Source organism: Pseudorca crassidens, chromosome 10 (assembly GCF_039906515.1).
Source record: "Pseudorca crassidens isolate mPseCra1 chromosome 10, mPseCra1.hap1, whole genome shotgun sequence".
NCBI lineage: Eukaryota > Metazoa > Chordata > Mammalia > Artiodactyla > Delphinidae > Pseudorca > Pseudorca crassidens.
Window position 1 is genome coordinate 34,031,951 of NC_090305.1, and position 15,385 is coordinate 34,047,335.

A 15,385-nucleotide genomic window follows, 5' to 3' on the forward strand; every position below is an offset into this window, starting at 1 on the left:
GGTTCAGTAGTTGTGGCACACAGGCTTAGTTGCTCTGCGGCATGTGGGATCTTCCTGGACCAGGGATCGAACCCGTGTCCCCTGCGTTGGCAGGCGGATTCTTAGCCACTGTGCCACCAGGGAAGTCCTCTCCCCCAAATTTCAATAACTTTATTTTCTAATCATAAAAGTAAGACGTCCTGGTAGAAAAGTATGAAGAAAAAGTAAGGAGACTTATAAGTACCTTATAAGATCCTTTTGGGATCCACCCCTTCCAGTCTCATCCATTTTCGCCCTCTTTGGGCATATAAACATGTAAAACGTGAGCTTGGGCTCATAATCTGTACATGGTTTGAATTTTTCTGTTTTCCCACTCACCACTTATGGTCATAACCATTTCCACATGACATCAAATATTTTAATTAACAGTTTTCAGTGGTCACAGAGTCGTTTGAATGGGCTGTGTGTTCCAGAATTTATTTAGCAAATCCCCTAAAGCTGGATATCCAGGCTGCTGCCTATGTTTTCACTATGACACTAATAAACACCCTCACGTGAACAGAATATTCTCCATTTCTAGTTGCTTAGGATACAGGTTTAGGTGGAATTGCATGTTTTTAAGGCTCTTGATACATCTATTCCTTGATGTCCATACAATGTGTGCTGACTTTGCCCTACCTTCAGCAATGCACCCCTGTCCCAGAGGACTCACAAGCCTTTTTTTTTTAAGCTATCTTCCTCCATTCTCCTCAGCTCCTTCTTCAGAGGATCCTCAGATTCTGCTTATGGTATTGAGAACCCAACACTACCGACCCTGTCAAATCTGGGCACATAGCTGGGTGATGGGCCTCTGCCTGCAACTGACACTGGGCACAGTGGGTACTGGCATTTGGACACACAGAGGGGGATAAAACACAGCCCTTGCTTTGGAGGGGGTGGGTTATAGTTTGGTGGAGAAAGGAAGACATACAGACGAACACACGCATTTAAAAATACCCATACTGGGACTTCCCTGGCGGTTCAGTGGTTAAGACTCTGAGTTTCCACTGCAGGGGGCGTGGGCTCAATCCCCTGACAGGGAGCTAAGATCCCACATGCCATGCAGTGGGGCCAAAAATTAAAAAAAAACATACCTAGGTTCCACCCCAGATCAATTTAATTGGATTATCTGGGATCCAGGCATGGATAATTTAAAAAGTTCTTCCAAGTATTCTAAACTTCAAGTACAGCCAGGGTTGAGAACCTCTGCCCTACAAAACACACACAACTTTACAAATGTTAAGTAGATACTGGGGGGTGGCGTGGTTGCTAGCTATGGGTGCCTAGAGGGAGTGGGGGTGCTCCGGGAAGGCTTCCTGTAGGAGGTGACTTCTGAGCTGAGTTTTATGGAAGTGAAGCCTGGGCACACAATTTGTGAATATATTTTAATAACAACCATTCCACTCAGAGTCCTTGAAAGTTCTTTCCCATACCCTGTCACACACAACCTGCACTCTGACAGATGAAGGAACCCATACTTCAAAGATGTTTAGTGATGTGTCAAGGTCACTTGGCTGCTAGGAGGTTGAGCCAAACTGAAACCCTATAGCTCTTCTGACTCCCAAACCAGTGCTCTTCCCCAGAATTCCACCTCAGACGTGGCTAGGCCCAGAGGGCGGTCACTCTGGAATTTCCCTGGAATCTGAACCTTTCCCCACCACCATCACCACACCCCAGCGCACTTTCACTGGCTCTGGCCCCAAAATGCTCCCAGCAGGCCCTTGCAAGGTGGCCTCCCTCTACACGCCTTCCAAGTACCATGACCAAAAGGAAGAACTAACAAAAAGAAAAAAAAAAAAAAAAGAAAAAAAGAGAACCAAAGATCCCACTCCATCTCATTAAGAAAGTAAACATAAGAGCCATCTAAGTGTCTAATTAAGCTTCTAATTAGTCCCTGCTTGTTACTAATGCAAATTAGATTACTCCGCTTAACTACAGCATGTCCACAACACCCTTGTTAATTGCGGCCTTTTGAAATTAAATTACTCCCTAATTAGCATATCAAAGCCATTGATTCGGAGCTGGGAAAGATGAGGGCAAAAGGAGCCGAATGCCAAGTTTGGTTAATCAGAGACGGCTAATTAAATAGTGCCGTCTTTCGTGGGGGGCCCGCTGGTTAAGAGGTGGGGTACTCATCCCGGGCCCAAGTGGCCATCTGGAGCCTGGTTCTGGTAGTGCCCTTGGCACCAGGGGGCTCCAGCTGGGCTGGGACAGACCAGTAGTCTGGCCTTCTCTGGGGCCCTGGCTGTTCTGCCCAGCCCGCCTCTGACATGCCCTGGCCCCTTCCTTTGTCTCTCCTGATGATATCTAGGGGTGGCATTCACAGGGATCTTGGGTACCAACTCAGGGGCATCCAAAAAACACACCCATATTCGAATTGCAAGATTCAGCATCCTTCCACATCCCTCTCCCTGTTCCAAGATAAATTCTGGAAAGGTGATTGCTCCCAGTGCTTCTCTAATCCCCACCTGTGGTGCCATTCTCGGAAGAAAGTCTCCCCATCCCCAACAAAAAGTACATACATTTCGGGGGGGGGGGCAGGTAAGAGCGTGATGACTTTCACAAAGGGGCTCACCTGGGCAGGGATGGGCTGATTTCAGCTTGGAACAGACCCCTCAAAACACAAGACCCTGTAATTCCCTCCGTGGTAGAAGGAAGGGGAAAAGAAATCACCCACCACCATCAGTTCTTAAGCAGCTATGCAAGAATTAGATTTGGGTCAGGGTGTCCTAAAGGTCTTCTCTGAGCTCTCGTACAGACCCTGCAAAGTCCTTCAGACACCTGCCCACCCCCCCAGCTCTTCCTAGAATACTGAGGATGGGCAAAATCTCCATGAAAAAGTTGCCAACTGAGGGCTTCCCTGGTGGCGCAGTGGCTGAGGGTCCGCCTGCCGATGCAGGGGACACGGGTTCGTGCCCCGGTCTGGGAGGATCCCACATGCCGCGGAGCGACTGGGCCCGTGAGCCATGGCCGCTGAGCCTGTGCGTCCGGAGCCTGTGCTCCGCCGCGGGAGAGGCCACAGCCCGCACCGCTAAAAAAAAAAAAAAAAAAAAGTTGCTAACTGAAACGCCCTCAGGGGCTAGGCGGGTCCCCAAGCGGGCCAAGTGGGAAGTGGAGGGTACTCAATCCCTGTCTATCTTTACCCCACAGAAATGCAGGCTCCGTGTTTGATAGGGTTTGGGTTTTTCAAAAGCAGCCAAGTGGGGATATTTATGTGAAATTTACCACCGTAATAAACTTTGTGTGAGCCAACAAAACACATAAGGGGTGAAGTCAGTCCATTTGTGACCTCAGCCCTTATGGTCAGCATTCTAGACAGGCAGGTTCCAGTCAGCTGTGTGACCCTGGACAAGTTACATCACCTCTCTGGGCCTGGGGACCTCACCTGTCAAACAAGAACAAGGAGGTATGTGAAATGGCAAAGCACAGTTCCTCAGTCAGGGTCTGGTGACCACCTAGTTCTACTCTGTACCTGCCATAATCCCTTCCCAGACTTCGGATGTCTTCTAGAACCTTCTTCCTCCATCTTCCATGCAGAAGGCAGAGTCTGGGCTTCCAGGTGTCCTTGGCAATGCTGAGGGCTTGTTCCTACAAATGCCTGACGTGGCAGCTGGGCAGCTAGGAGGTACACACCTATGCTCTCTGCCCTACATTTAACGGATTAGCCCTGGTGGGTGCAACAGATCTTAAATGCCTCTTCTAAAAAAGACAGAACTTTCACAAGAACAAAATCTTGATGACTGACAGGTCCCTAGCCTGGTCCTTCAGTGTCCCCCTCCCCCAACTAGGGTGTGTATATGTGTGTGTCTGTGTATGTGGCTCTGTCCACAGCTCTCCTTCCCCCAGTTCTCCTCTCCAAGTTTCTCACCAGCAGCCCCCGCAGCACAGAGTCAGGGTCATGGCCAAATTCCCAAAGGGTTTGGTTCTGCTGATTTACCGAGGGATCAACCAGTGCCCAGGGGAAAGGAAACCCCCGCCCCCACCCCCCAGTGCCCAGCTCAAAAGGGTGAATCTCAGGCAGTGCCCAGTCCATGGGTATCCATCCAAACCAAATTGGTCTAAAGGGCCCATAGCAGTGGTTTTATTTTAGAAAACAAGTGAAATTTAAAGCAAAGCAGAAAAAGATAAATGGGGAAGGGGTGAGGCTGTCCTGGTGCGAGGGGGAGGGCGGAATGGTGGTACAAGTGGGCCAAGCTGCAGCCCGCCTCGCTGAGCTCTCTCTCCCAACGAGATTCAATTAATTGATAACAAGAGGCATCAAATTAATTTCTGGAGGATGTGAGATTCTGATGAAGGGAAATCTCGTAGATGGGGATCGGGTGGGAGGCGGCGGGCAGCGCCCCCTCTAATCAGGCTCCGCTGCCTAATTGGGGAGAAGGAGACTTGCCTGGGCCGCTTGGTCGTCTGCCCCACGCTCCACAGCGCCCCTTTCGGGCAGGACACGCGGAGGCAGTGAGCTCCGGATGCGTGGAACAAAGCGGGCCAGTCTCCTCTCACCCAACGCCCAACTCCCTCCTCCCCGCCACCAGCCCACAGCTGCAGGGAAGGGCGGGGGCAGGGAGAGTTGAGTGTGGGTGCTCCCTCACCAACTGCACAGTTATGAAAACCAGAGCCCAGAGAGAAGACTGTCATGCCTAAGGTCACAGAGGGAATGAGGAAGCTGGTAGCAGTGCGCTTACTGGTGCCCCTCAAGGGTGAGTCCCAGACCCACGCGACCCAGATGGGCGAAGTCATCCCCAAGCTCAAGGAGGTCAGCACGCAGCGTGGGAGACCCTCCCTGTAGCTAAAAGAGGCCACCCGCTCCCTCTTCCAGAGTTCCCTGGACCCCCAAACCCCAGCATCTTAGGACCGAAGACATCCGGCATGTGCGCTTCCCCGCACCTCGCAAAGATGTGCTCGCGGAGGCTCAGGGTAACACTGGCCAGGCTAGTAACCCAGAGTGAGTGCCCGCAGCTGGGGGGCAAGGACCGGGAGCCCTGGCTCTCCTGAGAACCCCGGAGGCTTCCTAAAGGAAGGATTCTCCCAAGTGGACCAACTGTGCACCCTCAGCATCTGACCTTCACAAGTGCCTCTGTGCCTCCGGCTCCAACCCAGAGATGTGGACGACTCCAGAGAGCACTGCGCCCAACCACTTACAGTAGCCGCCGCTCCCTCGGTCTCCTGCAAATCCTGAGCTCCCATCTCTCCCCCAAATTCTCCTCAGCTGTGCCCGCCCTTTTCTTTCAGGGTGTGATACACATCTGCCCAAAGAACCCCCTGAAGGAGTGAAAGGAGGAAGTATATGCTACCCTCTTTTGGACCAAGTTCTTTCGGCCTGGGTCTCCTGGAAGCCTGAGCTCCAGAGCTGGGAAAATGAATCCCAGGGAGTCCGCCCTCCAGCACGCCCGGTTGAAGAAACAAGAACAGAAGCCCCTTCACCAGCCCACGAGCCAGTTTCCCTTCACACAGCTCAGCCCTCCTGGAGGCTCTCAGGGCCAGCACCTGCATCCTGTGCCGGCTGTGGAGTGTGAGGACCGGAGCCTGCCTCCAGTCACCAGAACCTGTGGGAAAGATCCTCCCTGGGGCACTTGCTCCATTTCTGATTTTCCAAGTTGTAAGCGAGTCCCCTCTTATTAAACCTCTTCACCTAGACTCCTGCGGGCCACTGCACACAGCGATGGCTCCACCATGTTTGTGGAATGGAGAGCAGGAGTCCCGGTCTCCATGCCCGGATCCACCCTGCCCTCCTGTCACCACCATTTGTTCCTCCCTCGTTGCCGGGGGGAATTCTGGGTAATTTCCACCCGCTGACCCTGCCTACCTTGAACACATGCAGAGGGTCACTGGTCTACACACCTCACTTTGTCACTGTCTGAGGAAAAACCATCTCCCCTCCCCTCCCTCCCATTTGCACCGTAGCCCAGGTCAGGTGCCATGAGAAAACTCCAAGTAGGAGAGAGGACGTTCCCCATGCCCTGCACCACCAACGACTCCACGCACCCTCAGGTCCCCCCAGCTTGGGAGGCTTCAGCTGGGCAGAGGATGGGGCCTGGGGAGGTGGGCAGAGCTGCTGGGATTTGGGGAACAGGCTGCATGGCTATGACCAGGGCTGGGGAGAAGAAAGGCACCGGGCTGCACTGGAGCAAGGGACAGCCAGGTAAAGATCCTGGGAGGAGTCATCCTGGGACAAGGCACAAAGGAAGGAAGGGCATCAGCCCGGCCCAGGCTTGAGTGGCTCACTCCTTTGAGGGACCAGATGCTCTGGGCACCTTTTGTGCTAGGAGCTCTTCATTTCCAGCTCAGGCAGGCATGCCCCGAGTCCAGGCTCTGCACAGGGCCCACGAAACGCCGTCTCACAAGACCACTGCGTCTGCAAGCCTCAGGGTTTGGAGTAGAGGGTTCCTGCTGTAACCCCAGCAGGGCAGAACTGGCCGTGGGTGAAGGTGTGCATTTTCATGGAGAATCCAGGGAGGCAATGTTGAAAGAGGCGGAAACTTCACACTCAAGGGAAGTTTCTTTTTGCTTCTTTAAGATGATCCATCCAGGAGTAGGTCCCAGATTGATCTGAGACTGCCTGCCAAGCTTGTCTTCCATAACGCTGCATAAGCCAGGGTTCCAAACCATAAAAAGTCTCCCTTTTTGGAGAAAGGTGGTGCTGGCCATGTTTCCTCCTCTGTGTTCTAGGGAACCATCCCTCCCATTTCTGCTTCCATGAGCACCTTAGGATGTTGTGGGGAGGGGGGATGACTGGACCTTCCAGGGTCACGTGCAGGTGGGAAATGTCAAGTTCTGAGCCCAGACCTTCCCTTGAAGGGAAGACAGGAGGAGGAAACCCAGCCCTCTCGTCGGAGGGCTGAGGGGGACGCAGGCCTGAGCTTTTGAAGAAGGGATGGGGAGTGGCAGGCCCTCCCATCCCCTCCTTTCTCCCTTCCCCACAGCAGAGGCTCAAGCCCTACCGGTTACACTGGGAGTCCTAGGAGCCCCACATGTTAGTCCCAGCCCTACCACTAACTAACTGTGTGACCTCAGACAAGTTGCTTCTTCTCTCTGGGCTTCATTTTCCAAACCCCTAAAATGGAGATTAATTTCCAGTATTCAGTCCAGCATGTGGCCTGGCGGTGCTGGGAATCTAATAATAAAAGCCACCCCTTGGTCAGTACTACCCTGCGCCAGGCACTATGCTAGGTACTTTACGTCTGCTCTTCCGTCCTGCTCCCAACCAGGCTGTAAACGGTTATCACTGACCTACCTTACACATAAGAAAACTGAGGTTCCAATAGCTTAACTAAGTTCTCCAGAGACCCACCACCACTGGCAAGTTCCAAAGGCTTTTCCCCTGTGACCCATGTTCTGCCCTGGGGAGGCCTGAGTTCCTTGCCCTGGGTTCCAGGGTTCTGGAACCAAGTCATAGGAAGTCATTTCAGCCATCGGAGCCTCAGAATCCTGTCAGAAACAGTGCCTGCCCTGCCTTGGTCTGGGAAGCTGGGAGATTTTGAAAGGAAACTGTGCGGAGCTCCTTGGATGGAAGAAATTATTACTTTGCACAGTTTGGGTTATTAGAAAAGTAAAGACATTGTGCCTGCTTGGGATGGGCACGGAGGGGTCTGTATTTCAGCTGGAGAGACAGGAAAGCCACCAAGGCAGTGGGGCAGCAAAGGATTAGGATGTAGGGAAGGAGGGTGCAGCTACTCCAGGTGTGGAAGATCAGGGAAGCTTTCTTGGGGAGATGGCCCTTCCCCCCTTGCACCTCATACCTTTCCTCTGAAACAGACACGCTGCTCCCACCCTCCTCTCTCTAATGTGATATCTTATCTGCCTCTCCTACCCTGACAATGTGCAGACCCCAGCCTTCACTGCTTGGGCACACCAGTGCCCAGCCTGGGACCTGCCCAGACAGAATAGGGGCTCAGCAAACCTTTGGGGAATTAATGGATGAAAGGATTCCCCCCTCCTTTCCTGCCCCTAAGGAAGAGGTGTGTTTGGAGTAGGGGCCCAGCAGGATATGCACATTCCTGGCAAGAAGGGATCTACCTGCCAGCAGCCAGAAAGGAAGTTTCTGGCTAAAGGCACAGGGAAGGAGGTTGGGGTAGGGATGTCTAGGTGTGAGAAGTGTACCTACACAGAAAGGGACAGGGACAGGTCCTTTTTCAAGTTAGGCCCAACCTGCCCTCCCCCCACCCCCCAGCACTGGTGTCAGGCCTTTCTCCCCGCAGGGCTCACGGGTTCACCAACTCCATAACTCCTGCAAAACCTGCCCAGGACTGGGAGAAGGACAGAAAACCCCACCCAGGGGCCCAGCACTTAGTGCCAGGAGAGAAGGTTCCCATGGTTCCCCCCAGTTTAGTGTCAAGACTGCGATGGGGCTAAGGTAGTGGGGGGGGGATCCAGGAGAGATTCACATCTTACAGCGGTCCTGAGGTGGCGGGGAACACTCTCTAGAGCCACCTCCTCCCCTGCCACGTTGCCCCACTGATGAGAGGGGGGAGTGACGCCAAATGGGGAGCCCCACGAGACATAGCCCTGCTTCTGAGAGCCTCAGATCTAAGGGTGCCAGAGTGAGCAAGCTGGCCAGGTGCCCGCAGCACAGTCTCAGGGCCCTCCCTCCCTCCTGCCAGGTGACAAAGAGCCCCAGAACCCAGGCAAGACAAAGTTAAAACAAAAATGAAAACAAAATAAGCCTGTGGATCTCCCATCCCCTGCAGCGGTTTTCTGCCAGGTTGGGCAGGGGTTGTCTGGGGCAAGGCTGTCTGAGGTGGGGGGGTCTCCTTAGGGCAGCTGGGGCCTGGCCCGCTTGTTGGGCCTTCGGCCCCTGCACCCACCCGCTAGCTCACCAGGAGGGTCATCGGCTTGAAATGCCCAGCGCCAGCAGCGCTCCGTCCCAGAAGTGAGCTATTGGGTTCAAATTCTTGGTGTCGAGGTCTCCATTACCCACTGTGCTCCACAATGGGACCGGTCAGACCCTCCCATGGCTACTGGCGGTACAGATGATCCCACAGCTCCTTCCTTCTGGGTGGGAGAAGGGGGCACCCAGGTGAGCCTCCAGCTCCGACCCTAGCTGCCTCTCAAACTGCGCTCCCAAGGCCCTCAATCCCAGACCCAGCACAGTTCGCCCTGGGACAATCCAGGCGTCCGCTTTAACACGGGATGAACATGCTGAAGTTCAAGTGAAAACCCGCATTGGCCAAAATGCTCCTGGGCTTTCTCAGCCACCACGGGGATGACAGCTTCAGACTTGGGTTTTCTCCTCCGGGTACCCCACCTCCAACCCCTGCTCCAGGCTCCGAGGTCAATCAGCAGGGAGACCCGGCGCTGGGGTGCGAGACACGCGGTGATCTCCAGACGCCTGTTTTAAACCCCAGGCACGGAGTGAGCGAGGAAATCAGTCAGGCGGGGGATGGCAAGAGAGGCCCGCGGTGCAAAGGGACGAGCCGGGTGTTCTACGGGCTCAGGGTCTCTGCGCTCCCGTATCCTCTTCCCCTAACCTAGACAGTCCGGGTGAGACGCCGATGTGTTCACGAGGTCGCCCCAGTTGGAAAGAAGGAATCCGCAGCCGTCAGGGCCTCTGACTCAGAATCCGCCTCCCGCGAAATCGCAGAGTCCTTTGCCGCGGACGCCGGGACCCCAGGTCGCTCAGGGCGCCCCGCATTCTAGCGCCTCGAGCTGTAGCTGGGCTCAGCTCAAGTTAGTTAGTTTGGCGTTGATGGGGAGCGCAAGACTCGAGAGCTGCCGAGGTGACCGCCTCTCAAAGAGAGGTGTCTGCCAGGAGGCTGTCCAGGGGAGAGGCCACAGTCCTGGATCTGAGGGGGGTCTTGCTTGGTTATCCTGGGGCACTCGTCCCTGGCGGCCTCCGAACCCTGCTGCCGCCTTCTCTCCCCACTACATGGTGAGGCGGGGCTCTCCCCAAATGGGGTGAATGAAGGTATCGGCCGGGTCAACCCCCCACCCGCCAGCACCGGCGCACAAAATCACAAGGGGCCGTTTCCAGACGCTCTCAAGTCCCCAAGAAGTTTTCCGCTCTATCTCCCAGCCGACCCAGGTATGGCGGAAAGGCGCTGACTGGCCCCGGAACCTCCGAGGTGCGACCCCAGGCAAACCAAGTCCCCTCCTCACCTAAGGCGACGCGTTGGATAGGACCGCGGTGCCCCCCCCCAATCTATCTGCCTCCGGCGCGTCTTGGGGAGTCCTGGACAGACTGGGGTTGGGGGAGCCCACTTCACCACTTCCCTCCCCGGCTCAGGAAAGTCCGGGCTGGGAAGTACTCTTTGTCTGACTCGGGGCGGGGGGGTGGTCGCGCCCCCAGACACCCCATTCCTCGCGGCCAGGCCAGGAGGAGGCCGGTCCTAGCTTCTTGGGGGGAGGGCGGGCCTTAGTAGCCTTTCCAGCCCCCCCAACCCCTGCCGACCTCCTCTGCCCGCCCCCCCGGCGCCGCGCCGTAGCCCCCACCTGTTCCCCAGGCAGCTCCGGCCCACGGGGGCCTGAGCCAGGGCGGGGTGGGTGTCGCGGCTGCGCTGGGTCAGGGCGCCGCAGCCGGCCCCGGCTGGAACAAAGTGCGCCGGCCTGGGCCCGGCTCCTCCCGGCGCGTCTCCCGCGGGCAGTTTGCAAACACAAAGTGAGCCAGTGAGCGGGCGAGAGAGTGCGCGAGCGAGGGAGTTGGTCTGGTCGCCGGCCCAGCCCCCACCCGCGTCCCCGAGCTCGGCCAGCCACCTACCTGTCCGGCCCGGCCGCTCCGTGCGGGCTCCGGCCCGTCAACCCGCGCGGGGCATGGGGCTCGCTCCGGTCGCCGCCCGGGCCCGCCGCCGCCCGCTGGGACTGCCCCTCCGCGCCGCTCGGCGCCGCGCAGCTCCCGGGCGTCCTCCCTCCGCGCCGCGCCGGCCGGCCGCCGCGCGCCCTACCCTCGCCGGGGCATCGCACTTTGGGGGCAGCTCGGCTTGCTCCGGCTGTGCTCCTCCTTCCCGATCCTCCCGCGACGCTTGTTCGCTCGCTCGGGCGCCGGGGCTCCGGGACCCCGGCGTCCCCGCCCCCGGCCCAGCCCTGGTTCCGGCCCGGGCTCCTCCCCGCTGCGCCGCCGCCGCCTGCGCCGCGCCCTCCTCGCGGGCTGGGGGCTACGTCCCGGCCGCCGGCCGCACAGTCCGGTCCGCAGGGGCGGCCGGCTCCGGACTCCGAGGGGCTGCGACTGAGCCCGGGCAGCGAGTGGCTGCGAGCGGGCGGCGCGCGGGCGGGGCGGGAGGGGGCGGGGAGGAGGGGGACGGAGGGAGCGCGCGGAGAGCGAAGGAGGAGGGAGCGAGCGAGCGAGCAGCGGAGGGAGGGAGACCAACTTCTAGCGCTACCATAATTCACCTAAAGCAGGTGCAGCAACTTTCACCCTGCCCGGCAGCCAAGTCGTGAGCGAGAGGAGACCACGTGGACCAAACTTTAGGGGAAGAAAAGATGGGGATCTGGGGAGAAGACGTAGGGCTGCGATCCTGTAAAAAGGGGGGGGGAGGTGGAGAGACCCCAGGGATTCACACTGGCCTTGCGAATCCCTTGGCGCGCTTTGCAAACTCCAGCTTTTCCCTGGAGTCTGGAGGTACGGCCAAGCCCTGCTCCCACACGGTTCATTGGTTCCCGGCGGGCTGCGCCCTATGCAGGGAGTGGCCGGGGGGCCCAGAGCCCGGAGCCGGTGTCCTTCCTCCTCTCCCTTCTGCGCCCCACTGCGTGGGGCTGGGGGTGGGCTCTTGAACCGGGGGGTGGGGGAGGTGGGAAGGCTCCTTCTGGGCTTTGTGAACGGTCACCCCGGGCGCGCGCCGCCTCCCTCTCCGGAAGGGGAATTTCCCATAAAGTGCTCTGCGAACCGGTGAAGAAAGGGCCCAAAGCTGGACCCACGCGGGCAGAGCGGAGTGCAAAGTAGAAGCAATTATCCAGACAAATTAGATTGTAAACAAAACTCAACGTCTTTTGCCTGAGGGCGGGGTAGGGTGCGGGGAGGAATCGGAGGGATTGTGGCGGTAGCCAAGGTGTGTATTTGGGTCGGGAGGGGGAAGTCTGATGAGGAAAGGCCCCAGATCCAAGGGGGGAGGGCTGTGCTGGTAGCAGGCGCCCCACTCAGAGACCCGTGGAAGCCTGAATAAATCCTTCCCCCGCCTTCCACCCCCCAAAACATCTCCGGTCTGTTGCAGTGGGGAGGGGTGAGGGACACCTCAGGGGTTGTCAAGGAGTGCCCATGACCAAGGGAGGACCCAGCTGTGGGGTTGGGCAGGAAGGCCGTGGCTCTAGAAGGCTCTCCTGCCCCAAATCACCCGAGGCAGGTGGAGACGGGCAGACACAGGATGATCCTGTGGAATGTGGGCTGGGGGTGCTTTAGGGATCGGAGCTTAGGGTATGCCAGGGCTGTGGCCTGGGGAGAGAGGATTTCTTGGAGGAGAAGCCTCTCCAATGGGGCTTGGAAGAAAAAGAGAGGAGGCTCCCCCTCGGGTTCTCCATCCCTTATTCCATCCCTTTTCTGTGGGTACAAATAGCCAGAAGGAGCTGTAATGTCAGTGCTATCTGTCCAGGTCTAGATCCTATGTATTGCCCTACACAGGGCAGGTGTGACGGGCATATTCAGCTTCTGCTGGAGTATTTCAAATAGCTAGTGTCAAATTGTTGGGAGGAGGACCCTAAGCACCATTTATGTGGATACCACAGGGTCCTTTCTAGTGTAGCCAGAGCAGAAGCAATAAGAATAAAATAACCACAGCTAACCTTTGAGTCGTACCACATGCCAGGCATAGGACTCATTTCATCTTCACAGTAACCCTATAAGTAGATAGTACTATTACCTCCATTTTCCAAAAAGGTTAAGTCACTGTCCAGGCTTACCCGGCTGGTAAGTGATGAAGCAGGATTTCAACCAGAGCTACTTCTGTGAGGCCTTTAAAGCAGTACTGCCTGCTTGTGGGTGACCTGAGGAGTATAGTTTGGGAGAAAGGAAGCCTTTGGTGGTGTGACTCTATTTATTTTCTATGGAGAGTCAGCGCTGGTGGGAGTCAGGGTGTGTGGACAGGCCTGGGCATGGCCTGGAGTTGGCAGGTTCTTGTGTAAGCCCGGCTGGATTATGACCACGCCATGCCCCTCAGGTCTCCTTTCCATCCATCCTACAGAGGCTTCAGGTCAGGTGAGAACTAGGGACTTTCAATACAAAGGAAGGAATGAGGTGACCTCCAGTGGGCTTCTCTGGCTGGCTGTCATGCCCACTGCATCCTTTACCATCACCTTCCTGCGGCAGCCCTCCATACCTCACACGTGGATTCACGTGCCCAAAGGGATTTCCCTAGGAAATCCTTTGGCTTTCATTTCAGCTTACCCTCATCTCCAGGCCAGTTCAGTTCCCAGCACCCTGTGAGTCACAGTGGGGGGCCCAAGGGAGGCAAAGGATCCTGTCTGGGCCTCACCTAAAGGGCATTTTAATGAGGAAGCAAAGCCTCAACGGGGAGAAGTCTCACAAACAGAATGTTGAGCATAAAACCAAAGAAAGATACAGAGCACACACCCCAAAATTAAAGCAGCCAGTCCAAAGCCCTTCCTTCTGATGCAGGACCTCTAGGAAAAGGTTCAAAAAAGTGGCCCTTGGCTCCTGAACCAGAGTGCCTGGGAACAGGCAGGAGGGTCCTCTTTCTGTCCTTGTTCCTTCAAAAGGTCTAGGCTGTGGTGTGGCAAGAACCGGGACCCATGGCCTGTCCTACTATGGAGGCCGTGGTTGAGAGCACAGAGACTGGAGTGAGACAGCCTAGGGTTGAACTTCAGTGTCTGTCACTTACCAACTGTGTGTGTGATCCGGGCAAGTTACAGGATGGAGCCAGTCTCCTCATCCACGACATTGGGAGAATGCCTCCTGGGGGGTTGGGAGGGTGACATGAAAAAGCCTGGGCAAAGCATCTAGCTCTGTGACCTGTTCATCAGATACTTTCCATAAACACTCATTTTCCGTTTTGTGAGCTCCAGTTTCCTCACCTAAAAGTGAGAATACCGACTTCACAAAACTGCAAAGCATACATACATCTGCAGCTGATACTTAGTAAGCGCCTGCGGTGTGTCAGGTACTTGATTCACGTGCTATTTGGCTGCATCGCCCCTGGCATAGAGGCTTTTCTCATTTTACAGTGAGGTACTCAAGCTCAGAGAGGTGAGGCAACTTGCCCCAGGTCACACAGCTAGAAGATGGTACAGCAAGGACTAACTCACAGGTCTTCCTGCTCTGAAGAGTTGCCCTTTCCCAGGGTCAGCTGCCTCCCTGTTGTGGGGATGCAGTGGGTTAGTGGGTGAGCTTGTTCTTAGTACCAGGCCTGGCACGGGGTGTGTGTGTATGTCCAGAAACATTCGTCAGTCCTTTTATTCTCACAGTCCCAACACATCTAGACCCAGGTATTTTATGTTTCCAGTCATCCGATTGCTTGAATTTTACTTCTTTTCCCTCTTCAAAACCGTTTTTTAAGGGAATTCCCTGGTGGTCCAGTGGTTAAGACTCAGTGCTTTCACTGCCATGGGCCTGGTTCCATCCCTGGTCGGGAAACTAAGACTCCACAAGCCCCGTGGCGTGGCCAAAAAAAAAAAAAAAGTCAAAAAAACCAAACCGTTTTTTAGTTAATTAAGGAATAAAACTTTTCCAGCATGATGTAGTGTCTCAACACCTAAGTATATACTAACAGAAATGCATAATGTGTTCACCAAAAGACAGACACTAGAATGGTCTTAGCGGCCATTCCACAAATAACCATCAACAGTGGAATGGGTGAATAAATGCTGGTATTCTCATGCATGGGCTAGTGCTTGGTAATGAGAATGAACAGGCCATTGCCACACAGCAACAGAGAGAAGTCGCACAAACAGAATGTTGAGCATAAAAGCCAGTCGTGAGAGAGAAATTCCACCTATCTGAAATTCAAAAATCGGTCGAATAAAATCGAGGTGTTAGAACTCCGGAGAGTGGCTACTCTAGGCAGGCGAGTAAGTAGGGGTTGTTGGGGGACTGGGAATGTTCTGTAGTTTTTGAATTGGGGATTTGGTTATGTGGGTGTGTTCACTTTGTGACAATTGAGCTGGCGTACCCTTATGATCTGTGCACCTTTCTTTATGCTTTCAAAAAAAAAAAGCCTACAAATTGTTGCTGATAAAGTCAAGAACCTTCCATATCCTTCCCTCCCTTTCTCCATCCTTCCTTTGCCAGAGGTAGCCAGTTTCCAGAAGCTGGGAGGTAGCCTTCCCAAGTAAGTTTTACGCTCTTAAACATTTAGTGTGGCTCGGGGGTCTCGAAATTTTAAATAAAAACTATCCTTCTGCTCCTTGCTTTCACGATTTATTGGTGGTATCATTTACTAAATTTCATGTTGCTGACATTAATCAGGTTTGCTATGTGCATCTCTAGGTCATTCAT

At 55.3% G+C, this 15,385-nt stretch overlaps 1 protein-coding gene across 3 annotated transcripts in view; it reads right to left on the bottom strand.

Moving 5' to 3' along the window:
- Positions 1-11,183, bottom strand: part of FOXP4 (forkhead box P4) — a 51,014-nt gene extending 39,831 nt beyond the window's left edge. Inside the window, exon 1 of one of the 3 annotated variants that reach the window (XR_010946834.1) lies at positions 10,706-11,183. The gene's annotated coding sequence lies outside the window, so the exon portion shown is untranslated. The remainder of the gene's footprint in view (positions 1-10,705) is intronic. The other 2 variants (XM_067753013.1, XM_067753014.1) reach the window with 2 other exon arrangements.
- Positions 11,184-15,385: the final 4,202 nt, after the last annotated feature.